This window comes from Rhinolophus sinicus, linkage group LG02 (genome assembly GCF_036562045.2).
Source record: "Rhinolophus sinicus isolate RSC01 linkage group LG02, ASM3656204v1, whole genome shotgun sequence".
In the NCBI taxonomy this organism is placed as follows: Eukaryota; Metazoa; Chordata; class Mammalia; order Chiroptera; family Rhinolophidae; genus Rhinolophus; species Rhinolophus sinicus.
Window position 1 is genome coordinate 32,522,689 of NC_133752.1, and position 27,532 is coordinate 32,550,220.

General features: G+C 38.8%; 1 long non-coding RNA gene across 1 annotated transcript; it reads right to left on the reverse strand.

Moving 5' to 3' along the window:
* Positions 1 to 265: 265 nt before the first annotated feature.
* LOC109451023 (uncharacterized) lies at positions 266 to 27,469 on the reverse strand. The gene is made up of 4 exons (XR_012493157.1): positions 27,330 to 27,469; positions 23,011 to 23,177; positions 11,814 to 11,953; positions 266 to 560 (listed from the first exon to the last, which is right to left on the reverse strand). It is a non-coding gene; the product is annotated as an uncharacterized LOC109451023 (long non-coding RNA).
* Positions 27,470 to 27,532: the final 63 nt, after the last annotated feature.

Genomic DNA, 27,532 nt, shown 5'->3' on the forward strand with positions numbered 1-27,532 from the left:
CACTACCATCTTGGTGAATAGTGGGACTCAAAAACTGGTTTTAAAATTCGTAAGAGTATTTTACAAAGCTTTAGGTAATTAAGTTGACAGAAAGTATTAGCCATCTAAAATTATTTAAAAATTATTAAAATTATTTTAATAAAAGCCTATCTTTTGTGTGTATCCTTCCTTTTTATCTTTCTAACACTACAGTCTCTAGCAACAATTGCATGCTACTCAGAAGGTAAGTAAAGACTGAAAGATTTTTCTGTGACAGAAAAAGAATAAATCCTCATTTTGCAATGCCTGTTGTGAATAGAATAAAAAGTGCATTCTTTTTTTTTTTTTTAAGAGTAGAGGTCATGTTGTGCAGACCATTTATTTGCATTTATTGGCATATCATTTTTTTCCCATGTAACAAGCCAGTGAAGATAGAGATGCGTATCTATGTCAGTATTGCTGTAACTGCTCTTGATAGTGCATTTCTGCACGTACCATCACCACTGAAGGCATTGCTGGATATCAGCTTCATACAATAAGCCACACCATGCTTTGCCAAATGAGTATGAGATCACCAAGGCCTGAAACAAGAGGAGAAATATCAATTGTTATCAGTTACTAAATTGGTCATCTCATACAGTTCCATCTGTCTATTTTCCTATCCCAGATTGTATAACCCCTACCTACCCTTTAAAGCTCAGCTCCAACATATCTTTTTCTGTGATGCCTACCTTAATCTCAGTAAAATTACTGAAAAGCTGATAGCTAACCTCAGTAATGCAGTTGGAACGGGTAGCAAATAGGAAAAAAAAAAAAAAAAAAAGGCCATATTTAGGCTTTCTTACTTTTTCTGTGTGAATATTTGGAGAAAATAAAATCTCATGTTCTGTTCTTTGAGGGACTACTTAATAACCAAAAGATACCATTTTATTTTACAAATTAGATTTGAAGTCACAGCAAATGATAACACAAAATAGTTCATTGAACTAGGAAGAGAAAATTAACATGTGTAACAACTGATTTGTACTTTAAAATTTATGATTAGTCTTTCCATTTGGATGATATTTGTGATTTGCATTGGTATGATTCATGCAAGTCCACACTTCACGTAAATACAACACTTCACAAAAAATATTTACTGATTTTCTTTGACATAAATGTTCAGTTTAATACAGTAACTGGACAGCAAAAAAAATGTGTTTTGTATTAAAACAGGATTTAGTCTTCTCAAATAAGAGCTAAAATGATGTTTTATCTTGTCATTTTATTTGATTCTCGGAAATCTACGTGGCAGCCACACACCTCCTGAATAGCTTGTATGGGTGTGCTTGAATCAAAGCTACGTGATTTTCTTCAATGGAAAAACAGATAATGAAGTTGCTTCATTTCTCAGTCATCAACAGAGAATAGCCAATAATTGATCTGGGAAGGGAGGGAGGATCTTATATAAGCTGGCACTGATTTTTTTTTTAATGTATTTTATTGAATCTGTCTCCTGATGATTAACACAGAAATTCCTCTACCAATTACGTTCGCTGTTATAAATGACTTGTGTCATAATTTAAAGCTTGCCAGGAGCAGCTTCAACTCAAAACATGTGTGTAATTCACTCTTCTGGCTCATTTCCATTCCATCTCCCCCCAGTCCTGATTCTCTCACACATGTGAAATGCTCCACACTGAGAATATGTATTCCCCTTGGCCAGAAAAACTGACCTACCATACAGAGAAGACTAGAAAGGAATTCCATGGGTCAGGTTTCACACTTCCTTTCTAATCAACTGATTTCAGCCTTCTGCCTCTTCTGCCAATTTTTTTCTCCCCATCTTTATTTTTTTTAAAAACTATCAGCGTTCTGGGCAAACAACTCAGTTAATCAATTTGAATTTTAGTTTCTTTTCTGTTAATATTTCTCTTCCTCTAGTAAGGAAGCTAATGATCTGTGAAGTTTCCAAAATATGGGTATTAACAGGTAAAAGAAAGAAGAAAAAATGATTTGGAGACCATATTAGCCCCAAATCTCTACCTGAACAATAAACACTTGAACATAGAACCATAGTAAAATTTCCCTATCCTGTAAAAGCTATGCAATTTGGCTGTAATGTAGCTCTTTATTAGTAGTAACATTTACATTATTATTAAATGGACTTATTTCTTTTCTACTGTGCATGGTAATGGGGGGCTTAGGAAAAGCAGATAGCCATATTTATAGCTCTGGGCCTATACGGTCGTGGGCTACATGTCCAGGAAGATCATTTATTTGCTAAAAATATATTGCATGCCTCTTTTTTTCAATGCAGTTTATCTTGCCAGGCTTTCCAACATGGATTTGGGGACAAGGTAAGGAAAAAAGGTGGGAAAGACTATAATAAGTAGACAAAGCTACCATAAGTAGAAGATGTTGTATCACAAAGGGCTAGCCAGGGAGCAATAAACATGGAGACAAAGGGATGGACCAATGATGAGCTGCTATTCATTCACTTAACATTTGCCAATCATCTACGATGGGCTAGGCTATGGAGCAATGCTCTGGGGACAGAGCAGTAAATACAAGAGTCTCTAAACTCTCCCCCAAACCCCTAATTTTCAGTCTAGTATAGAGGCTAGGAGGAGGTAGCATCAGAAGAAGAGACAGTCAGTCTTGAGGACAGAATGAAGTGTGGTCAGAAGTGGGAAAACACACTTCAGGCCCAAAGGCCCTCATGGTGTAAATCTTCCTTTTATATGACCTGAAGGTGACTTTATCAAGCTGAAGATATCAATGGGCTGAAAGATATGGTGATACGTAAAACACAGTCTTGGAATGGAAGCACTTACATTTCACAGGTGCCACGTGTGGTATACATGGATTACTATGTTATAAGGCAGTATGTGATCCAAGCCATTGGAGAGGGAGGAAATAATTGAAAATTTACTGAGTGCCACAGCACTGGCTATGTCACATTGTCTGCAATGCTCAGTGCTCTCTCTTTGATAAAGCTGCCTCCCCTTAACTGCCAACTCAAAGAAGCCATGATGGGCTGGTTTTCCCTAGGTGTGGCCACTGTTTGGATTGGCACTATAGGCCTGAACCAAATCAGCTATAGGCTATAGCCTGGTAGATATTATATGATGTATCCTGGCCTGAAAATATGAACTGGCCAATTGGATTACTTTTCATTGGAATTGAGCTCAGAGCCACTAAGAAAACAAAGCGATTACCATAGCATGGGGATGTAAAAGTGAAGTCATGATTCAGAGCATTGAGAGGGACTATGCATTCCATGGAAGAAAGAGCAGAGTCAGGTTAGCAAAGAAGCGTCAGCATAGTCCTGGAGCTCAGGGAGGGCCCTAAGCTCCCCTCCTCTGTCTGACTTATGAGAAGATGACTTCCCATTTCAGCATAATATGAAGATGACAAGAGCAGGTGTTGGCGAATAGTGCTGGTAAAAGCCTGAATTGGCTCAGGAAAGAATAGAAGAATGAAAACTCAAAGTAACAAATACAAACAACTACTGTGAGCAGTTTTGCTATGAAGAAAAGGAGGGAAATGGGGCAGTGAGTAGTGGAAGGCATGGGGTCAGCAGAGGAAAAGTTTTTAAGACAGTGAAAATAACATTAATATGTTGGTAGGAAAGATGCAGTAAAAAAGGGTAAAAGGGATCAAATATATGGTGATGGAAGGAGGACTGACTCTGGGTGGTGAACACACAATGTGAGGTATAGATGATGTATGACAGAACTATACACCTGAAACCTATGTGACTTTACTAACACTTGTCACCCCAATAAACTTTAATAAAAAAATGGGAGGGGACAATGATAATGAAGGAAAAAAGGGATAGAGTTTCTAGAGGGACGTCCTTAAGCGTGTGGGAAGGGGTTAGAACTGGTTGATAAATGGAATTCATCCTTTGTATTGGGAAGAACACAGAGTATTGGCACCAGTTAGTGTAAATGGGTAGCTGTGGCCATGATAGCCTGTGTTCTCTTCTGAATGTTTTTATTTTGTCAGGGAAATGAAATGGCCTGAGAAACTAGGGAGTACACAAAGGATAGGGGATACAGGAAATTTGAGGAAAAAGGACAAGTTATGAAATTGTTAAATGAGAGGATGAAGGGACTGCAGAGACTTGATGGCAAGGCAGCATTTAGGACCCAGTTGATGGTTAGTGATCACTAATTTAAAGTAAAACCAGTCAATGTCAGCTGCATTGTGGGTCTGGAATAGGCACAGACTTGGGTTTCATAGTATTATGATTGGCCAAGTGAGGTCTACAAAGAGAGCTAGATATGGGGGTATAGTGGGATATAAAATGGAATGGTTATCTTAATTGACTATGGTATTTAACTTCATCAGGGGACATGTGAGATTGTGAGGGTTGAAAGAAAGTGAAAAGACTATAGGTAGGGGACCCTAGTTGTGACAATGAGTGGCCAAGGTGGGACAGAGGGCAGTACCCCTGGAAGAAAGAAAGTCAATAGGCAATTTTTACATTCTAATAAAAATATCTATTTATGTGTTTCTCCCACTAGATCAGGGTTTCTTAACTTTGATACTATTGACATTCTTTAGTGTGTGTGTTTGTGGGGGGGGAGCTGTTCTGTTTATATTGTAATATATTTAACAAAATCCCTAGCTTGATGCCATTAGCACTGTCCCCGTAGTACAAAACAAAACTATCCCCAGACACTGCCAAATATTCCTGGGAGACAAAAATCAACCTTGAATGAGAACCACACCACTGGAACATAGGCTTCTTAATACAGAATGTATCTTATTCATTATTATGTTACCAATGTTTAAAAAATACTTGGGCACAGAGTGAAAACCCAATAGAAGTGTTATAAACGAAATATTTTTTGTAAAAGTCAATAGGTGCTATGTTGAATGGCTCCACAGTCACTCCCAGGTTTGTTGATTTGATAGAGGAGCTCATAAGACCCAAATAGGTAGTCGTACTCATGGCTAGGATTTATTATAGCAAAAGGCACAAAGCAAAATCAGCCAAAGGAAAAGGCACATGGGGTTAAGTCTGGGGCAAATCAGGTGCAAGCAAAAAGCATCTCTCCTAGTGGACTCACAGATTGTGCCCTTAATTCTCCCAACAACAAGTTGTGACAACTGAATGCTGGCTTTTCCCAACCAGGGAAGTGTCTTGAAAACTCAGTGGCTGGGGTTTTTGTTGGAGGCTGGTCATGGAGGCACCCTCTGCCTAGCACCCAAATTCCAGACTCTCAGAAGGAAAGCAGATATTCAGGATAAACCACATCTTTTGCACAGTTTAGGAACAGGGGAACAGTTTAATCAGTTCTAGAAAAAGTGGGAACCCTCCATCCCCAAATCCAAGTTCTCAGACATAATCCAAGGGTCAACCTTGTAAGTAAGACTTTCAAAGGATAGAAGTCAGGTCAACTGTGTTAACTCTTTTCTGTATAGGGGATTTATATGATATATCACATAGTGAAACAATACAATTTCCACCGAATCCCTGTTTTTAAAAGTCTTAATCCCTGTCCGAATGTCTCATTTCCCATCTTTTGTTCTATATTAATTTGCAATAAAAGAAGTGTCTCTAGTCCAGGAACGCCTACTCTGCATACCCTATTTCTTCAGAAAATAGTTCAGGGATCATTTATCATTTATAAGGAATGATGCCAGGAGATCCAAAAACTCTTTATTTCTCATTACAGCCTGCCAAGAAAACAAAATATTCTCCATGTTAGTTGATAAAGGAAGAAAACAAGGGCCTTTATTTGTGAAATATTGAAGAAACCTGTCTTAGCTGCCTTAGAGCAAGATATACTTAACAGAATAAACGTATTTCTGAAAATAGAGTTAAACTCAGCAAAAATATTAACACTAGTTGCTTGAACTGCTGACCACATAAAACTATTGTCCAATTATTTAAAACTATGTCTCAAAAAAGAAACCATTCACAGATAATTTATAATTCTCATAACTATGAGGAGTTTATAGTAAAGGTTACTCTCCACAGGTCACAGCAGAGAACAGAGAAGCTGCAGGAGTGAGAATGCTGAGCTGCTCTCTGTGACTCCACCTTTTGTTCAATTAAAATGCCTTCTTATGGAAGTTCTAATAAAATAAAAATGTGGGACTGTCAAACTAAAAAGCTTCTTTACAGCAAAGGAAACTATTAATATCAACAAAATTAAAAGGTAACTTACTGGATGAGAAAAAAAATATTTGGAAATTATATATCTGGTAAGGGGTTAATACCCAAAATATATAAACAAGTCATACAACTGAATAACAAAAAGAATCTGATTTAAAAATGGGTGGAGGATCCGAATAGACATTTTTTTCCAAAGAGGACATACAGGTACATGAAAAATGTTCTATGTCACTAGTCATCAGGAAAATGCAAATCAAAACCACAGTGAAATATCACCTCAAACCTGCTATCAAAAAGACCAAGAATAACAGGTGTTGCTGAGGATATGGAAAAAAAGGAACACTTTTTTACTGTTGGTAGGAATGTAAATAAGTACAGCCACTATGGAAAATAGTATGGAAATTCCTCAAAAAATTTAAAAGTAGAACTACCATATGATCCAGAAATTCCTCTTCTAGGTATTTACCTGAAAAAAATGAAAACACTAACTCAAAAAGATATCTGTACCTCCATGTTCATTGTAGCATTGCTCACAATAGCCAAGACATGGAAACAATGTGCGTTTCTTCGATGCATGAATGGATAAAGAAAGTGTGATGTGTGTATATACAATGAAATATTATTCAACCATAAAAAGGAAGGAAATCCTGCTATTTGCAACAGTATGGATGGACCTTGAGGGAATTATGCTAAGTGAAATAAGGCAGAGAAAAACAAATAATGCATGTGTGTGTATGTATACAATGACGTATTATTCAACCATAACAGGAAGGAAATCCTGCTATTTGCAAGAATATGGATGAAACTTGAGGGAATTATGCTAAACGAAGTAAGTCAGAGAAAGACAAATAATGCATGATCTTATATGTGAAATCTAAAACAAAACAAAACAAAAAAAAAACCCTTTCCCCCAAAAAAAACAATCCTGCTGGAGATAGGGGGCAGGAGGTGGGTGAAATGGGTGAATTTTATTTATAAACTAAATGTCATGATGATGTAACATACAGCATGGTGACTCTAGTTAATAATACTATATTGAATATTTAAAAGTTTTTGAGAGTAAATCTTAAGAGTTTTCAATACAAGAAAAAACTATGTATGATGAAAAATGTTAACTAGACTTGTGATCATTTCACAGTATATACAAATATTGAATCATGAATGTGAAACTAATATAGTATTATATGTCAATTATACATCAATAAAAATAAAAACTGAAAACTGAAAAAAAAAAAGCTCTAATGAAATGCCACTGAGTGACAAGGTATATTTTGGGGAAATTCAGTGAACAAGATATAGCACTGTGAGGACAGTGGCCATGATTAAGAATCTAAGAGGCAAAAAAAAAAAAAAAAAAGAATCTAAGAGGCAAATAAGTATATGATTAAACAACGGATACAATAAGCAAAGGTAACAAAATAATCAAAACATAACACACAAGTTACTGAGATACATCAGTGTGTTAGACACTGGCTTTAGGAATCTCTAAATTAGGATATAGGGTGTACGGACCTGTCCCGTTTTGTAAAATACAAACATCAGTAAAATTAATTTTATAAATGACTAATTATGTATATTGATATGTGAAAGATGGATACCAATTTATTCACATTGCATTGGCAGGAGGAAGAGATGGTACTTCATACGTGTACATCTTTCCCTAGATTCACAGATGGGGTTCACATGTTACTTTTGAGATTTTTGAGAAAATTTTAATATAAAAAAGTTTTAAGAAAAGTCATTTCTATATAAGGGAGATTATTTCAAAGATTCCTACAAAACTCCTCCTAAGAAATGGTGCGTGTCTGACCAAAGTATCAGAGGAAAAAAAGAAACAATAACAAGATAATGCTAAGTCAGCAATTACTGAACCTTATAACTGGTAAGAGGTAGACAGTGAGAGGGAGGAGGAGTCAAGGGCAACTAGATTGCTGGCTGAGATAATTACTGTGTTTCCCCGAATATAAGACCTAGCCAGACTATCAGCTCTAATGCATCTTTTGGAGCAAAAATTAATATAAGACCTGGTGTTATTTTATTATAACATAGGACCAGGTCTTTATAATAATAATAATAATAATAATAATAATAATAATAATATAATATAATACTGGGTCTTATATTAATTTTTGCTCCAAAAGTTGCATTAGAGCTGATTGTCCAGCTAGGTCTTATTTTTGGGGAAACAGGGTGGGTACATTTAGTTAATCAGAGAACACGAGAGAGGGATGGGGTGCTCAAAACTGAGGGATTATGATTTGACCTTTGAGCATGCTGACATTAGGCACCAACAAACATTGGACAGGTGACAGCTTTTTGACAAGAGGGTCTCCATCTCAGGAAAGAAATCAAGATTGCAGATAATATTGACTGGGAAGTCAGTCAGTTTATCATTCCTTTATCCAGTGTCTGTTCTGTGGCAGGCACTCGCTGGGCCTGTAAAAGCTGTGAAGCCAGAGCTGTCTCCTGGTTTGCTTTCTGACCTTCTCTCCTCCATTGATTTTGCTCTCTATTCACTCTTCCACTTAGCCCCTGACTCCTATGCCCCTACCTTATACCTTGTCATTACAAGTAACTTCAAGTAACTCCACAATCTCAATGTCAAGTTTTCCACTGTCTGCTTACCACCTCTTATCATCTTAGTTTCCTCCATCTGGTACTCTAACTCCAAACATTCCTTTGCCTCATTGGAACCTACAAGTCTACAACCTTTTCATTGTCAATTCTTAACCCTCTCACGTTCTCACATTACTTATATCTAGCTTACATACCAACCTCTCCTCCCTTGACTCCTACAGAGCCTTACTTTCTCAGTCATTTCTCCTGCAGCTAGGGGTTTTCATGTGACTCATTTCTGTCCCATAAACTTTAGTAGAAACCTAGTGGAGTTTGTGTGTACGTGTGTGTGTGTGGGGGGGAGGAGTTTGGGAAAGCTTCGCTGTGTCTCCTCCCTGCCTGCTTTGCTCTGCCTTAAATGAGGTCACGATGGGTAACTCCTTGGCAGCCATGTTGCAACCATGAATGAAAAGCCATGGGAACTGCCAGGATGTTGGGTGGCCTTGACACTTTGGAACAGCTGAACCAGAGGCAGCAGCTGCGTTCCTCTGGATACCTACTTATGCAAAATATAACCCTATTTGATGCAGAAAGCATTCCTAAGTAATATGCCCCACAAAAATGAGGGGTGTTTTGCTGAATTTGTGTCCTTTAGAGTGTTTTGTGTTAGGATGAATGTTTTTCACCAATATTCTGCTATAGGCAATGGGGAAAGTTGATGGTGTTTAAATAAAGGAAAAAGATTTAGATCTCTATTTTAGAAAGAGTTCTCAGTTGGATGTGTGGAAGATCACACGTTTTCCTTCCTTTAGATAATGCTTCCTTCCTTTTTCCATGCGGTCTTGGTGGGAATTAACTACAGTCCCTAACTCCATGGCCCTAGGAATTACTCCAGGGAGTGATATGTGAACCAAGTAGGGCCAATCAGAATCCATCCTCAGGATTATGCTAATCAGAGCTAGAGGGAAGGCTGAGCCCTGATTCTGGCATCACGGAGCTGGGATGCTGTGAAGTCCCATCACTTAGGCCAGGTCACCCACTATTTCAGGCTGGTTCTCTGGAGGCAAACAGCAATGGAGTTTGGGGTGCAGGTGTGTATTAGGGTTCAACCCCTGTATGAGGAATGGAAAAGATACATAGTGGATTGCGGTGCAGGTTTGGCAAAGCCTCAGCCAACCTGGCAGGGATCTCTAGAGTGAATAAAGCCCACTGAGGTCCTGCATGGGCCCCAAGTGGCTGTTCAGCCTCGGTAAGTCACTAGATGCATGCCACCATGGGAAAGCTGTGACCTCAAGTGAGGTGGCTTTCTGCAGGTGAGGCATCTGACAGCTGGAGGCTGTTGGCTTATTGCATTCCCTGCAGCTGGCAGCAAGTCCTGTCTGGAAGGGGGATGTGGCCGGTGCATCTCTATGTCTGCCACACCCAGCAGGTGGAGAAAGCCTGCCTGCTGTAGGTGAGAAGAGGGCCAATATATTAACAAAACCAGAGCTGAAGGATGGAAAAAGAAATGCAAAAGTAGGCTTGAGTCTATAGACCCAGTTGCAATTGAGGCCAGAACTACTCTTACCATTCTTCGTTATTTGAGTCAATAAATTCCCTTTTTTTGGTTTTAGCTATTTTGGTTATGTCAGTCTGAATTGAAAGAGTTTCTGTGTAAGGCAATAATTGATTTGAAGGAAGAATAAGTGGTAAAGAGACCTTTATAGAAACTGGGCAGACTTGATGAATCACTCAGGTAGTAGCAATGGTGTTGAAAAATATGTGAGAGAACTGACAGGCCACAATGACTGGTTTAATGCAGGACCAAGGAGAGCGAGAATTCTCAGATAACTTTCCAGCATTTGATTTAGGTGATAGGGGAGGATAGTGAAGCTATTTATGTTGATAGGAAATAGAGGAGCAGGTGGAAAGTGGGAGGAATTTATTGGTTTAGATTTACAACATACTATATTTCAAGTGCATACAATGGACTTATTTAAAATCTAGAATGCTAGCTAATAAATTTTCAGTGAAAAATATCACTATCGACTGACAGGAAAACTTAAAACAGTTGATCAGTTGAGGAGTCTTTTTGGATAGAAGGGCCCTTTTGTGAAGCCAAATTTAAATTGGGAACTTGCTTGAGTTGGGATAAATTAAGTTAAATGATGCTTCATTGTCATGAAGTGTGATAGTCATCTTCACTACAAGGATAGATTTGACCAGAAAGCTTGACTATTTTGTCAGTTGGCTGGGATACCTCTGCCCTTGTACGGTAGTAGCAAAACCCTGGAAAATCTTTGAATCTTATTTACATAAATCTCCATTTACAGAAAATGGCAACCAATGATCTTTCCCCTGCATTTTGGGGTACATCTTCTTCTAGTGTCAGTTATCCTCATTTTGTCATCCAATACAGGTACACGAGTAGTGGAGAGGAGAGGAAGACAAAAATCAGTGGTGGGTGGTCTAGTGCTTACTTTATCAGATCCAAAAACCTAGAAATGAGGCTATCACATGCTATAGATACTTTTTAACTTCCTCATTTCATCTCGCATATAGAATTGCCATCTATCCGTATGGGAGGAATGAGTGATATATACAACACCTCTGATGTTGATGATATGTAGTTATTGTACAATTGACATGTTCATGAGTTAGATGCTGCCCCATCTTTATACCTGTCAAGAAACATGTATAATCCAAAGGTATAGACAAAAAAAGTGTGTGGGATAATTGTGAGGCACTAATCGTGATTCTTCGTACTCGGTATCAGATCCTCACTATACTACCTCTAGCTCCTAGTTTTCAATTTACTCCTTTCCCTCTTAACTCATAGCCCCATTTGTCATTGCCTCCCACTGTCTGAGGCACATTGTACTTCACTAGGACCTCTAATCACTTAACACTTCCCAATTCACTGAAAACAGAAATTCTCAGTGGCAGCAATACCACCCCAAAGGGACAAGTTATTAAATACAGGTGGGGCAAAAATATCTTAGATATTAGAATGTTTTGTGGTCCTCCAAAGGGCCAAGATACATAAGCAGATACACAGTATATCTTTGGTGTTCAAATTTCATGGGGGGAGTGACTAGGAAAAAATTGTTTAAAAAGGCACCTTAGGGAAGGATAATGGAAATAAAATATGCCTGAGAAAAACTGAATTAGAGCAATAACTTACCTGAAATATTCAATTATATCAATTTGGGCTTCACTTCCACTCTACACTCCCCTGTCCCTGTGATTTTCTGTAGTGTCTGGTCCAACTTTGTTTGACAGAAATGAGGTGAGCCTTATATGTAATTTTAAATTTTCTAATAACTGCATTAAAAGAGGTATAAAGAATGAGGTGAAATTAATTTAAATAATATATTTGACTTAACCCAAAAATGTTCAAAATATTAAACATACAACCAATGTAACCATTAATGAAATATCTTACATTCTTTGGTGCGTGGGTGAAAATTTTAAAACCCAGTATGTATTTTACATTTATAGCACATTTCAACTCGAATATTAATTTTCATTGAAATTACTTGATCTGTTTTCATATTTCATGAAATTTATGGTTAAAAGTGAAATCACATGCCCAAGTTATTCTAAACATTTATTCTAAACAATTACTTAAATATTTTCAATAACCAAATACAATATATGGGTTTTTTAAATTAAAATTTATTGGGGCAACAATGGTTAGTAAAATTACATAGGTTTCAAGTGTACAATTCTGTAATACATCATCTATATATCACATTGTGTGTTCACCACCAGAGTCAGTTCTCCTTCCATCACAAAATAGTATTTTAATTTTAATTAATTAAAATTAAGTGAAATAAAAATTTCAGTTTCTCAGCACACTAGGCATATTTTAAGTGCTCAAAAACCATGTATAGTTAGTGGATACCATGTTAGAAAATGCAGATCTGGTATGTTATTCCCTTACAGTTCTCTTTCAGTTTTTTTCTTTTTGCTGGATTGCTGGATACAGACACGGTGAAGATGTAGAATTGAAAGACACTAGCACTGGACTCTTCCTATTTTTTCATCCTTACCTCGTACTTTGGATTTTACTTTCCATGCATAGTGAACTACTTCTAGTTTGACAAGCACACCTTGATCTTGCAGCTTCTGTTCCATTCTACTTTCCTCCTGAAATGCCCTTTCCATATTTTCTAAATTTATATTCCTTCCTTAAAGCCCAATTAATTCAATTAAGGTCCATATTATTCTCATCTGGGGGTTCTGTCATCTTATTTGCAACAGCAATTTATACATCCTGGATTTCTGAATCTGTTAGCTTTCAACCTTGTATTCTGTTGTACTGCATATGTGTCTCCTCTGGATGCCGCAAGCTCTCTGAGAAAGGAGATTATCAAATACATGGTGATGGAAGGAGAACTGACTCTGGGTGATGAACACACAATGGGATTTATAGATGATGTAATACAGAATTGTACACCTGAAATCTATGTAATTTTACTAATAATTGTCACCCCAATAAATTTAATAAAATAAAATAAAAATAATAATAATAAAAAAAGAAAGAAGATTATACCTCCCTTGTCATTGATTCTCCTTAAAGTACCAAGTACCTACCCTGAATATTATAGGAAAATCAGCCAGTGGATTTTGGAGGTCATTTTCCTGGTGACACATAGAAGAAAGAAAGAAGAGAAGAAAAGAGAAGAGAAGAGAAGAAGAGAAGAGAAGAGAAGAGAAAAGGAAGACTAGCTCAGGACAGGTATATGATATCAAAATTCATTTGAGTCTTTTTTGTTTTTAGGTGATCGTATGGCTCATGTTTTGTGGACTCCCTTTCACAGGGATAGCTACTAACAAGGTACAAGTATCACAACTTCTCCATTCTGACATCAGGGCAGATATCACAAATAGAAGATGGTGTTCTTTCCCACTGAGCTCAAATACAGCCTCAGAATACTTTTATAAGTTATTTCAACTAATATAACTCCTCTTAAGACAGCCACCACAAATTAATTGGAATTACCATGAAAGTTGAAAGCTTTCTGTCATCCTTGTCTTTGTTCAGCCCACCATATTCCCTTTCAGAATATATATATATATATATATATATATATATATATATATATATATATATATATATATATATATATATATATATTGAACACAATGGGTTTTAGACTAGGATATAAAACAGTTCATGAGCATCAGAAGGCAAGCATCCATAGCATACAGGTAAAAAGCAAATCCCCTGTGGTAAAACAGACTTGGGATTTAATCTACTTTTACTACTTACTATCTGCACAATCTTGGGCAAGTCACCTAACTTCCCTGAGTCTTATTTCCCTTTAAAAAATGATATAATAATACTAGCTTTGCAGGATGATTATAATAATTAAAAATATATGACACATCATTCATTTGGCACACAGCTTGGCACATAGTAAGCATTCAGATGAAATCAATATTCATCGTCTTGAGATAATTATGTTATATTATTAGCTAAATGTTCAGTGTTTATATTCTTTGGCTTCCCAACCAGCTTAACTTCTTGGAAGGAAGAATTATGTGCCATTTGACAATTTTATCCTTTTGAGAGGCAGCAAATTCTAAGCATAGGGCTGACCTTCAATGACTACTGAATGAATGAATCAATGTACCTGTAAACTTACAGTTGCCCTCATATTTAAAAGATGAATTTGCCTATTTAGGTCAAAATAGCTATTAAATACAGGTTTAGCAAATTTCTATGACACCAGATTTCAGTCTAAGGACTATAGGTCAGGGCAGGTTCAAAATTCTAAGATCAATGTCGATGCATCTTTGAGTCCATGCTACTGCTAATGTTTTAATTGGAGTTTAGGTCATAGGGAGAGTAAGCCAACATGGTAAGGACTTGGAGAGCAGGGACCTTCACAGAGGAATGACAGCAAATTGAAAGGTCAGCATCAGAAAATAGGAAGTAGTTTACTAGGAGTTATGTAGGAAAAGGTCTGCAGTAGGCAAGAAATGCAGGTCTCAGTCAGTGAATATAGTCTGGCCTGGATGAAAACACATAGTTAAGGCAATCAGCAGAGAGACAAGCAATTGCTTTCAAGTATATTTGGTATTACGCAGTAGAAAATCAGCTATTGAGACTAATTTTGAGTAAGACTTTAACATTTAGAAAGGCCTGTGAGGGGCAAGTCAGGAACCCAATTCTGGATGAAACTCAATAGTAGCCAGTAAATCCAGAGGATCTGCCATAAATGAAAATACCAAAATTTCTTACTTGAATTATGGCAATAATCTTCTATGGGGCTCTTCCTCCTCCTGTCTTCCTCTTCTTCCTTTTCATTCTCCACATGGTAGCCAAAATGACATTTCCAAAATGGAAAACTAATTCTACCATTTCCCTAATTTATAGCCTTCAGTGGCTCTACATTGCTCTTAGAGTTCAAACTCTCTAACATGGTCTACCAGGTCCTGCAAAATCTACTCCTTCTTAATTCTCTGATCTCATATATTATTATATCACTCAGTGCTGTCATTTAAAATCTAGCCACACTGAACTCTTCCCAGTTTCTGCAATGGGACACCTGACGTGGTCTTTCTTACTTCCAGGTTTCTCAATGCTGTTCCTTCTGCTGGAAGATTTTGCCTCTTTTCTGTGCCAGGATAACTTCCTCAGCCTCCTTTGGGTCTTGGTTAGAAGGTATTTGTTATGGGTAACTCAAATCTGTCAAGTTTGGATTAGTTGTCCCTTATATCTTTTCATATTCGTCTCACCTCCTCCTTGTATCTCCTCTCCCCTCACAAACTCTGTTAGGGTAGGGATCATATGTCCTCTTCAGTTATATCTCCAGGGCCCAACATACATAAAGTGTTCAATAAGTACAGAGGGTGCCAAAAATGTATACAGATTTTAATAAAGGAAAAAATTGTATTAAAATTATAATACTCAATATACACCAATAACAAGTCCTACTTTTTTTGTATACATTTTTTTTTGGCACCCCTGGTATTTGTTGAACTGATAAGTATATCCTGGAAGCTTGTTTATAAAGAAGCTCTGGTTCTGTGCAGTAACACCATAGGGTAGGCAGCTAGACTCTGGCCAGATGCTGAGTTTTGAACTACTAGACAGAGGTTATAAGAGAGCTCCTTGATTATATTCAGAGGATGAAAATAGGTAAATTAAGAGACCTATCCCTGAAAGCAGAAAAGATATAGAAAGAGCCAAGCAGACTTTTATATTTTATAAGTTCTAGTTGTGGTTAATATGGAACCCAATGGTTGCCCATCCATGATTTTTTCTTTTTCCAAGCTACTACGTAATATAGTATTAACTAATTATTTTGAACTATGTTAACATTAGCATTAATACAGAAAGAAGGAAATGTGATAATTATATCTTATAATTTTCATACAATCAATACTCATCCCAATAGTGAATGTTGATGGTCTTTCTTTAATCTTGATTAGTTTATAAAACATAAAATGAATTAAGTATTTTAGCCATTGACTGACAAATGGAATTAATGTGTGGGAAGAATATAAGCACCATCTTTTCCCGGCAAGAAAACTACTCAGAGCAATTATCTCCTCTGCTTTACTTGATCCTCCTTCTCTAATGAATTTTACTCTAAAATTCCAACATTGACTTGTATTAAAAAGTGTATTTATAGTGAAATGTTTTTTCATTTTGCTGATGATCCAAATCCTTGAATGATACAGCTAATATAAAATATTTTGTCCTATTACATAAAACAAGTAGGGTTTCTTCTCTCTGAAAGATATTTATTGTGACCTTGACAAATTGTGACCCACCTCTTGTGATGTGTCATCGTATCATTAACATTCAGAGGCATTAACAACATTTAATTAATCACATACTTCCTAGGATTCTGTCAAATTTCTTTTGACTAGCAACGTGGCATTGAATTACTATTGATTTTCTTTATTCCTTTCTTCCTTTCTAACTTGATGGCGATGGTGGGAGTCTACCCATCCCAACTCTTATTTTACCCTTCTTGAAAAAAGTCCTCTTGTTGGACTATCTCATAGCACCCTATAGTTTTTCTTTAAAGCATTTTTTTCAGAATAAATACATTTATTGGTTTATTTTGTTTCATAATATGTTTCTCACTGAGTTTATTACAAATGAGCACAATAAAGGCAGAAGTTTATTTGGCTCATTAATTGTATTCTCTAGCATCTAGCATAAGACTTGACATACATCAGACAGTGAAAAATAGTTTTTGAATTACTGAATAAGTGTACTGAAATTTTTAGTCCTGACTTTGTTCAAGTTTTGTCAGAAAACAGAAATCACTGTAGTATTGGGGTTAGGAAGAAGATTAATTCAGAGCATTGAAGTTGCTGAGGGAGAAAAAGTCTGGAAGATTATTCTTCAGCCCATTTGAAAGTGCAGGATCGCAGGAGAGCCACTATCAATGAATGATCCTAGTTGCATGGAGTACTGAAGAGGGTTATTCTCAGGAGGATGGCTGGAGCCACTGGAAGTTTCTGCTGATTATCTCAGCTGCCTGCATATAGCAGGTGATTCCTGGGAGAAGCACTGAAAGCCAAGCAGTGCTGCCAACCATGATCTCATCTGCCTGCAAGCAGCTGCTGCTGCTGAGAAAAATGGCTTCTCTTCAAATCCTTGTGAATGCCTCACTGGCAGAATCTAACCCTGACTGATACTGGATATTGGGACATATAGTTCCACAATCTACACGGGGATGAGAATAAAGTTGATAAAAGACTATTCAGCACACTGCGTCATTAGGAGGGAACTCCTAATTAGAGTAAGAATGAACTAGACTGTAAGTCTATGATGAGAGTGATATAAAACAAAGTTTTTTTTCTCTTTAAGTCAATCTATCCCCAACACCTAGGTGCTTAGGACAGTGGTGGTTAGCTGAGCAACACAGAAGCTTAGGCCCCCTTCCACAGGGTACACTTTTTTCTGGGAAATGGCTACCTAGCTACTGTCCTCAGCTTCCCTTATGTCTAGCTGGGACCATGTAACTAATTCTTGCCAACACATGGTGGACAGAGTGATGTGTATCTACTCCAAGCTGAGCTTGTTAGGGATCAGGCAATCTGTTTTCCAAGGTTTCCTTCTTTGTGGCTGTTGTCTGGCTGAGTGTAGAATATCCAGCAGAGGATTCTGAAGAGATCCTAGGACATGGCAGAGTCATGAATGGAAGGATCTGGGATTTTGTCATGGCTTGAGTGAAAGCTGCTGATGGGATTCAAATGTCTGATGCGACTTTGTGTTATGAGACCTAAATCATGTAGTGTAAAACCAATGGAATTTCAGGGTTGCTTGTTATAGCACTTGGTCACTCCTAAGTGTTTAAGAAATATTCAATGAATAAATAAATAATGAACAGAAAGTGTTACCACGCCCTTTGCAAAATCTATTGAGGTCATTGCCTAAGGACGAGTACCCCATCGGCAAACTGCATTCTGGCAGGCTCTTCTGAGTGCTTCTTACCATTAACAGCTTCTCCTACAGTCATCAAATGTTGTTCAAAGATATGACAAGACTAGTTTGGTGACTAATTAGGAAGGATCTCCCATTGTTAGAAATTAAAAACTTTTTGTAACACAGCATTCTAATCAAAACCTTTTAGAAAAAAAAAAAAACAGACATAAAAGGTGATAAGAGCTCTCATTCCTTAACATAACTAGCTTGGCTGATTAGAAGTCTTGTTAAGTACCTCCCTAAGTTTAGTAATTCCTGTTTGACAATCTGAGAATTAGTGAGGATGCCAGGACCACGTGACATACCTGAAACTCCACTCTAATCTTGTGGCAGGATCAGGTATTGGAAATTAGCTAGATTATTATTTTCTGATATGTCTTCAGATCCCTCTACGAAATCGCTTTAATCCTGGCCGCAGAGATAAAAAGGATAGACCACAGCAACAAAATAATAGGCACTATATTAAGTGTTTTATGTGTTCTCCCAGTTATCACTTCCACACACATAACAATAACCTCTCATTTATTATTGTCCCGACTTTACTGATGAGGAAACAGATGAGCAGAGAGATTAAGAAACATTTCTAAGGCTATACAGCTATTTAATACTTTTCTTTGATTTAGAAAATAATTTATGCATTTGTTGGTAATTTGCCTGATACACTGACAAGTAGTAGGAAGTTTTCATACACCTTTTTGCCAGGTTGTGTTGGGTCATTATTTGCTTTACTAAACATCCTGCTAAAGAATAGGATATTTCTTCACATATTTAGCAAGAAGTTTCTCTTGATTTCCAATTTTTTCGTTTTATACTAATTTCTCCACTTCTACATGTTGTATTCATTATAGCATTTGATCTCTGTCTTTCTCATTGCTTAAAACACCAGAGACCATTTGATTGACCTTTAAGGACTGAAAAACGTTGTCTTAAACCTTCTCATATCATTCTAGTATTTTAAAACCGGAAATGAAAAGCACTTCCTTAAAGGAATTTTGTTTATAACTGTAAGTTTCAGTTACATGCCAATAGATATTATTCATGTCAATTTTCCCAAAGTAGCAACCTAAAAACTAAACAAAATAAAGTGAGAACTATTTCTCTTGTTGATATAGTCCCATAACAATCACTGCTGCTACAAATACAATTGCTATGATTATTCCTCTTATTGCCATAATTATTTATTGAATTCTTATTATTCCCACTCACCACACTAGGTACTTACATATAAGAACACTAATCTTTAAAACAACCCTGTGAAGTAGATATCATTATCCCTATTTTATAGGTGAGTAAGCCCAGGCTCAGGGAGGTTGAAAAACTTCCCCCATGGACATAGCTAGGGCTAGTTAGTGGCAGAGACCAGATTTGAACCCGACTTCAAGTCCTGCTATCTTTCATTACAGCATGTTGCTTCTCCTAAGTTATTTATAAAGATACATGTACAACACAGTTCAATTTGCTTACCTGGAATCAAAGAGAACTGCTCAGCTATATATTTGAATGCTTCTGGTATAATGACATGGGCTTCCAAACATATGTTATGGTTTCCTGCCTCTGTGTTTTCTCCTCCCTATGAGCTGCCTTCTTAACTCGTTTCTGCTATTCAGGTTCTAGCCAGCTGATAACACCCAAGCTATACTTTTATTGAGTTGGTAAGAGATAAACAATAGCCAGGCAAATGCTTCTCTTATGAAGCCTTCCCAGATTCCATCTATGCATGCGATCCCTTAGGTGAGGAAATGCTAGTCTGGTGGAGTGGAGAGGAAGAACCAGTGGATCAGGAAACCAGCGTAGCAGACAGAGGAGGGGAGCAAGCATAGTTTATTTCAGATCCATGGGTTCAATGAAGACTGTTAAGAAAAGGCATGACATCCACCTCGAATGATGAACAGATCCCAGCAGCATTATTGTTTTAGCTCTAGAATTTTATAGAACAGAAAAGGAGAAAAAAATCTAGACGAGAAGGAAAGGTTGATCCAATACAATTAGAAGATTTATTTGAAAAGTAAAGTGTGATTTTATTCTCTAATGGATGGCTGCTTAACTGTACTTTTTACATTGCTGCCCAAGAATGACCCTCTCGCACACACAGCTGTTTCCCACCCAGAAAGCTTTTCCACCAGCCAATAGGCCTTAGAGCCTGGGAGAGGAACTAACATATGGCTTGTTAGAGCAGTGAATCTACACATTAGAATCACCTGGAAAACCTTAACAATCTTGCTGTCTGGGTTTCCTATTCAGAGATTCTGATTTAATTGGTCTGGGCATGGGGAGTTTTAAAACCTCCCCGAGCAGTTCGAATGTGGAGCCAAGACTGAGGGCTCGTGAGCAACGAGGTTGGCTCTGGGAGCCTGGGTCTCCATGCTGAAAATCTTCAGAATTCATAAGGTAGGAAGACATGAAGTAGCCACTTTGCTACTTTCCTGATATTTTCTTCAGTTTCTATTTCTCCTCCTCCTCCTCCTCCCCCTCCCCCTCCCCCTCCTCCTTTTTTCTCTCCTTCTCCCTTTCTTTTTTGAAGAACCCAAGACTGTCCAAAGAGAAAGCAAGTGGGCCTCAAAAAAGACTTGTTCTGGGAAATTGGGCATTTTGAGACTGGCTAAAGTAGGCAAGAATTCATTCTTTTACTTGGCTAGCTGGCTGGGAAACAAATAGATTAGAGATGGCAGAAGATGAATTAGAGAGTGAGAAAATACTGTATGGAAAAAATGAGCTTGGAATTAAAACATTTGGGTTCATTTCTGGCTTTGCTGCTTATTGTGTGTGACTGGGTCTTTTCCGTTATTGGTAGAATAAGAAAATTTGCTATTTGATCCCTGAAGTGTTTTCTGGTTTAAAAAACTCTTATTATGAGAGGAGGGAATGTTATTGAAGTTAAGGAAGAAATGCTTGGGTAAGGCTCCAGCCCTTCTTTGACTTGTGTTGGTTTGCAGAAAGCTGGAGGAAACCCTGTGTCATGCGGGAGACCTGCTCACTGCGCCATTTGTCATGCAGGGTGGCCCGCGGGTTCTCAGCTCCTGCTCCCCACATAAGAATGCAGGATATGGTGAGGCCAAAAAGGAACACCCACGGAACCATAGGTAGGGGAGTTATACCACTATACTCTCGCTGGCGGCTGGGTTGGAGACACAGGAAGCAGGAGCCACACTGTCCGCAACCCGCCATCATAACTGCAATCTGCGCATGCCAGCCACCACCTTCTTGCTAGCCCCCATTTTTTTTCTGCTAGCATAGCCACAGCAGTTATATTAGTGGCTAATGGCTCACTGGTTACAGCTGACGGCCAACTAGCCACAGCTGATGGCCATCCCATCACAGTTGATGACCATTTACTACCTGAGCCAGCACCTTTCCACTTGAGGCCGAGAGCCTGGAAACTACATTCCTGGCTCTGTCCCCACACCCTGCTCCTTCCTGCTCCTCCTAGTTTCAGAAAGCATCATGGAGCATCACGAGGAAGGGTCTCTGATCCCAGGTACAGCCAAGGACCTTACCTATTACTTAGTTTCCATCTCCCTGGCTCTGTCCTGGCTTACATAGCTTTACTGCTGTGTGGGTAGAATCCCTTTATCTCAGTGATAACCTCCCCCCACCCCCCATGTGACTCCCATCCCCTGTGTCTACTTAGCATTTCTCTATTTTCTTTCCCACTTCCAGACACCTACACTTTCCATTGCTGGGGCTCAACTAGGTCCAGTTTACCCCAGTGAGATGCTTCACCCTGGCTCCAAGGAATGGAGGGTTCTGGTACTTTGTCGAAGCTGAAGGAGGTGCATTGGGGTGGACAGTGTTCTAAAACCTCAAACATTGGAAACACCTGGGGTTTTTGCAAAATAATAAGTTGCCTGGAGTGTTAGATAAATTGAATGAAAGTGCATAATGAGGAGAAAACTGATGAAAGCAGACATTGTCTGGAAAGATTTTTTTCCCGGGATAATAACTGATGATGATTACACTCATGCTCTATGTGGGCTCTGTGTAGAGCACTTGGTATGCAGAGGCTCTTAAGTTAATAACTTACTGAGGTCATAGTTCCTAAAGGGCAGGAGCAGGACTTGAATCCAGCTCTGTCTTTAGACCCTGTGCATTCTCAACCACTCCACAAAATGGCCTCTGGTGAGCAATTGTCTTATCACTCCCTGAAGCTTTAGAATAAGACATTGGGCACAGAGAGGAGTTAAAGTGTCCAAAGTCACTTCCTTCCAGTGAATGGTGCTTAGAATCTGGAAGGAGGAAGGTGGGAAGGCAGAAGTATTCAGGGTAGGGCTTGGAGCAGGGGTTCTCAACCTGTGCCCTCTGAACCAGCACATCATACCTTCTGGGAGCTTGTTACCATTGCAAATTCTTGGCCCTCTCCCCAGACCTACTTGATCAGAAACTCTGGGAGTGGCTTTGCAATCAATCAGTCTGAACAAGTCCTTCGGGGACCGCTGATGGCCACTAATGTCTGAGAACACTATCTTAGTACAATGGCCTGCCTTTCTTGCCCCACTCCAGATCCAGGTGCAGATATGTGAGCAGAAAATGGCTGCTGTGCAGGCCCCATAACAGGTACTTGAGGAATAGAACAAGGGACTGCTGTGACCTGGAAAAGGCTGGGCAAGAGGTAGAGCATCGGGTCTCTGCTTCAGGGAACAGGGGAGGATGGCATGCCTCCCATGACTGTGGTCTTGCGTGACTGTACAGGGAAGGTCCTAGTCTTCTCCACTTGTGTAGGGGTTGACTTATTTCCCGCAACTGGAGGTTCTGGGGTCCTGTGTGTGCCTTTCCTGTTTAATAGCCCCCTTATACCCCAAAGGAAGTGACTGCAATGGTTGTCCTTGGTTTGAAAACTGGCCCCTGTACATGGAGTGCAGGGAGAGACTGAAGAGGCAAACCATACCAGATCAGAGGTGGCAGCTTAACAACCAAAGGAGCTTACCTAAGAGGCTTGTTTTGCGTGCTGGAAGACAGTGGATCTCTGCCCTCTCCCACCAGAATATTAAAAGTTTACATAGAGGCCTTAACGAGGTTCAGTCACGTATATGATCCAGATGGTCTGAACAACACATCACTCTCTCAGGGCTGCATCCTTGAAAACAGCTCCTGCTATGGGAACAGTAGTGAACAGAATGTAAGGACAGGGGAAGGATGGGATGAGGAGCCTCTGATGGCCCAGGTTCAGCTTACAGGTCACCTGGTGGTCATGGCCTCTTGATGACCTCCAACAGTTGCTGTTCAGCCAGAAGGTGCAGTGTGACTATGAGCTGAAGAGGAAGAAGGAGCAGTGGCAGCCAGAGCAAATGCCAGGGAACCACGGAATCGCCACAAAAGAATCTGAAGGTGAAGGAAAGTGTTCCCAGGAGAAAGCCCCTTACTATCTGTGGTACCCATGCACCCTCCTTTCTCTTTCCCCAGAGATTGACATCCTCAACAACCTGAAACAGTCAGATGGGAAGCAGACAACAAAGAAAACTGGCAAAGCTAACAGCAGGTAAGGAGGGAGAGGGGAGTGTGTGGGCAGGTCAGGGCATAAAGGCTTGGAACACGTGAGGTGGAATACTTGGGTGAGTTTTGAGCTTTTTTTTTTTTCTTGCACCAGTCCCATTGCATGTTGTAGAAAAGAGGGAGAGTTGTTCCATCAGTGCTGGTGAGAACCTTCGAGAAGCAGCAGGAGGCAGCAGTTTGCAGGGAAAAATGCGGAACTCATGCAGGAGCTGACCATAGTAGTCAGTGATGTGGCTGAACTCCTGCACTGCCCTTGGGACAGTCCCATTGTGAGTTTTCATGTGGTGGAAAGGGAGAGGAACAACCCTTGGGTCAGGCTCCTGATGGATAAATAGATGTTTTTCAAGTGCTCAATGAGAGGAGGAGGAAGAGGGTTTTTATCCAGAAACTTATCCTGTTTAATAGGAGCCAGCTGGGAAGTGGTCCACTTTCTACAAGGCTTCTGCTTGGGTTCTCTAAAACTACAGGTTTGATGGATCCTCATTGGAGGCACACCCAACTTTCCTTTTTCTTTCCTGTTCCATACCACTTTCCCCTCCCCCAAAAGCTCAGGTGACCATAGCTGTGGATTGTGGTGCCTTGTGGAAATACTGGAGATGTAACAGGTTAGCTTTTATTTATGTTTCAATGTTGGAGAAAGTGCTCTTCTTTTAATGGTTCTGGGACTCAATAAAGCATAAGACTTCTCCTGACATAGTTATGGGCATTAAGGATTGAATGTATTGGTTTTCACGGGAGTATGAGTCATGAAGAACATCTGTTGGGAATGAAGAGAGACAATTGAGAGAAGGAGAGAGACTTGAACAAAAGGAGTATGAAGTCTTCTTCTCCTCAAAAACTAGGATGAAATATTTCACATTGGGCAAAGACTGAGAAATAATGGACAAAATTCATGGGGTCTGTCCACAACTCCACTCTTTACACCTCTTCCCCTTCTTTTGTTAACTCCTTTCTTGATTGAAACTTAGAGGAGATAATTGATGTTCCATGGTGGATAGGGGACCCTTGTGGGGATGCAGGGGAGGAGAGAGGGACAGGATGAAGGACATAGACAGTTGAGTTAGAAACATGGATTTAAGAGTCTTCAATACCATCCATCAAGTAGGGGGTTGGAGTGGGGAGTGAGTAACAGAAGTTTTCCATAGGTGAGAATGGAAAGCCAACTTAGCTTGAATGGGTCCCCTCCTTCACCTTCCTCGGGCACTTTTGTATAAGTTCAGCTGACTATCTCCTTGTTTTCCCCATGGGACACAATCTGTAATTGAAGCTGGAACGTTCATTCCAATTCACAGAGCTTCCCTCTTCCTCTGGTTTAGAAACGGTACATAAGGCCTTTTTGTACTACTTCTATGTTTGTTTCCTTTTGTCAGTGAATCCCCTCTCTCTCCCCATATCGGAGGGTTTTACTGGGTTGGCTCTGTTCTTGTCCAACTGTTCTTCCTGATTCTTTCTCTCCCTGGAGTTGGCAAAGTGGATGGGTGAGGCCTAGACTTAACTTCCTCACTTGCGTGTGGTATTTGTGAATAACACTGGCAAAAAGTGTGAGGTCAATGTCTGAATTTGTTAAAATAGTGCTAATTTAGTTTTGGTGCTTCCTGAGAAAGGAGTGAGGGTAGGGAGTCAGAGAAATACTGAACTAACAGGAGGGTTCTTGGTATATTTTTAGATCACTGGTCCTGTCCCTTAACCATTTCCAAGGGCAAGCATTGCATATTTTGGTGTATAATGATCTCCCTATCAACAAAGAAAAGAGAGGAGGAGGGAGGGACTATTTTATTTGTAAATTTAGTACTTCCTATGACCTCCACAAGCTTCTTCCCACTGCAAAGCCCCTGTTTGATTTTTGTCAGTATATTCTGAGTTTTGTCTGGATGTAAGACATTTTTAGGAAAAAAAAATATTTTTTCAAGAACTAACATACAAATCTTTAGCAGAACTTTAGAATAACTAACTATGCTTACATGATGGTGGACTCTATACTCTTGGTCTATAGTCATTCACTTCTCCTCTTTCCTACTCTGAGACCATCTCTGTATGATAGAGCCTGAAAGTGACAAATACTTTCCTAGCTTCTGCCTTCCAATTAGAGATAGCCATGTGGCCTAGCTCTGACCAACTGGATATAAGCAGATATTGTTGGGTGACTCCTAAAGAAGAATGTTTAATTTAAAAGAGATGCATATATTAGAAAGCTCTCTTTTTTACCCTCTTGTCTCTTGTGAGTGTGTGAGGCATTATGTCTGTCCTGGTATCAGCTATATATTCAGGAAGTGGAAATTTTGAGGCTGAAAGCCATCCTGCTCAGAGCAAGTAATGGTTGGATGGAAAATGCCTTGGTCTTTAAGGAAATTGTTGCACCAGTCCACTGAAGCAAATCGACGATCATGTACCCCTGGGCTTACTATATGAAGCTACAAAAGATCAATTTTTAGAGCTAATTTTGGATAAGTATTCTGTGACTTGCCTCCTGACTGATAGTCTTTTGGATCACAACTTACTTGGTTTTGAAATTTGTATCTTGCTGTGTTGGTTGGTTGACTGAAATATTTAAGTACCTTTTTTTTTTCAGGAAGATTGCAAGAGTGGTGAACAAAAATTGAAAGAAAATATATCTGAGAATGTTTTTGCCTTTACATGCAAGCAAGGTCATTTTAGTATAGAATTTTTGGCTCACAATTTTTCCTTTGAAATTTTCCTACAAATTGTCCCATTGTTTCCTGTCATCTAATATGCTCACAAAAATGCCCAGGACCAGCCACATTTTTCTTTTTATCTCCCTCCCCCAGTATTTCACCTTAATGTAACACAGTTTGGGGTTATTTTAAATTATTTTTCTTAGTATATTGTGAGCCCTGTTTATATGCTTGAATTTTTTCTGAGTTTAGTAAAGTTTTCTTCTAATACCTTTCTACATACTAGTATATTTTGTTTTACGCCAGGTCAAAAGATGTCCAAAAACACTGATTAAATGAGTACTCGTTACTACTATATTAGATATCTGGTCTGTTGTTGTTGTTGTGTTTTTTTGTATATTTATCTACTTCATTGGTTGTTATCCTTTTTATATAATTCTGAAAGATTCTTTGAGTTTAGTTTCTGTAGGTGAAATTGATCTTTGTTGCTTCTAATGCCATTTAAAATGCTACCATACCATTATTTGTTTTTTTCCTTAATGTTGGTGTTCTTTTTATATCTAGTCTTCTGTACTCTGTCCCTATCTCTTGTCTCATTAATTTTCTTTAATTTCCCTGAAGATAATGCGGATGCTAGCTGACTTCTTTTTGCCATTTTGTATGCTTCTCCTTATGTGCTCATTACTGAACAGATCTGTCCTAGTGTCCTGTTTCCCTAATATTGTTAGTATTTACTTGACTATGATTCGACTCTTCCTTCAGGTGCTCATCTGAATGGATTTAGTTAAATTATCAGTCATTTATCAGTCTGAGGGAGTGGGAAGGAAGCTATGAAGCTGTGACAATTATGTTCGTGAACTTGTTGCAAGGATGTTGTTAACCTGTTTTGATATCAGAGGGATTATTCATGATGAATTTGCACCAACTGGACAAACAGTTAACCATGTTTACTATTTGGAAGTACTGAAAAGGCTCCATGAAAAAATTAGATAACCAGAACTTTTTGCCAACAATTCATGGCTCTTGCATCATGACAATGCACCAGCTCACATGGCACTGTCTATGAGGGAGTTTTTAGCCAGTAAATAAATAACTGTATTGGAACACCTTCCCAACTCACCTGATCTGATCTCCGATGGCTTCTTTCTTTACCTGAAGATAAAGGAAATATTGAAAGGAAGACATTTTGATGATATTCAGGACATCAAGTGTAATACGATGACAGCTCTGATGGCCATTCCAGAAAAAGAGTTGCAAAATTGCTTTGAAGGGTGGACTAGGCTCTGGTGTCAATGCATAGCTTCCCAAGGGGAGTACTTCGAA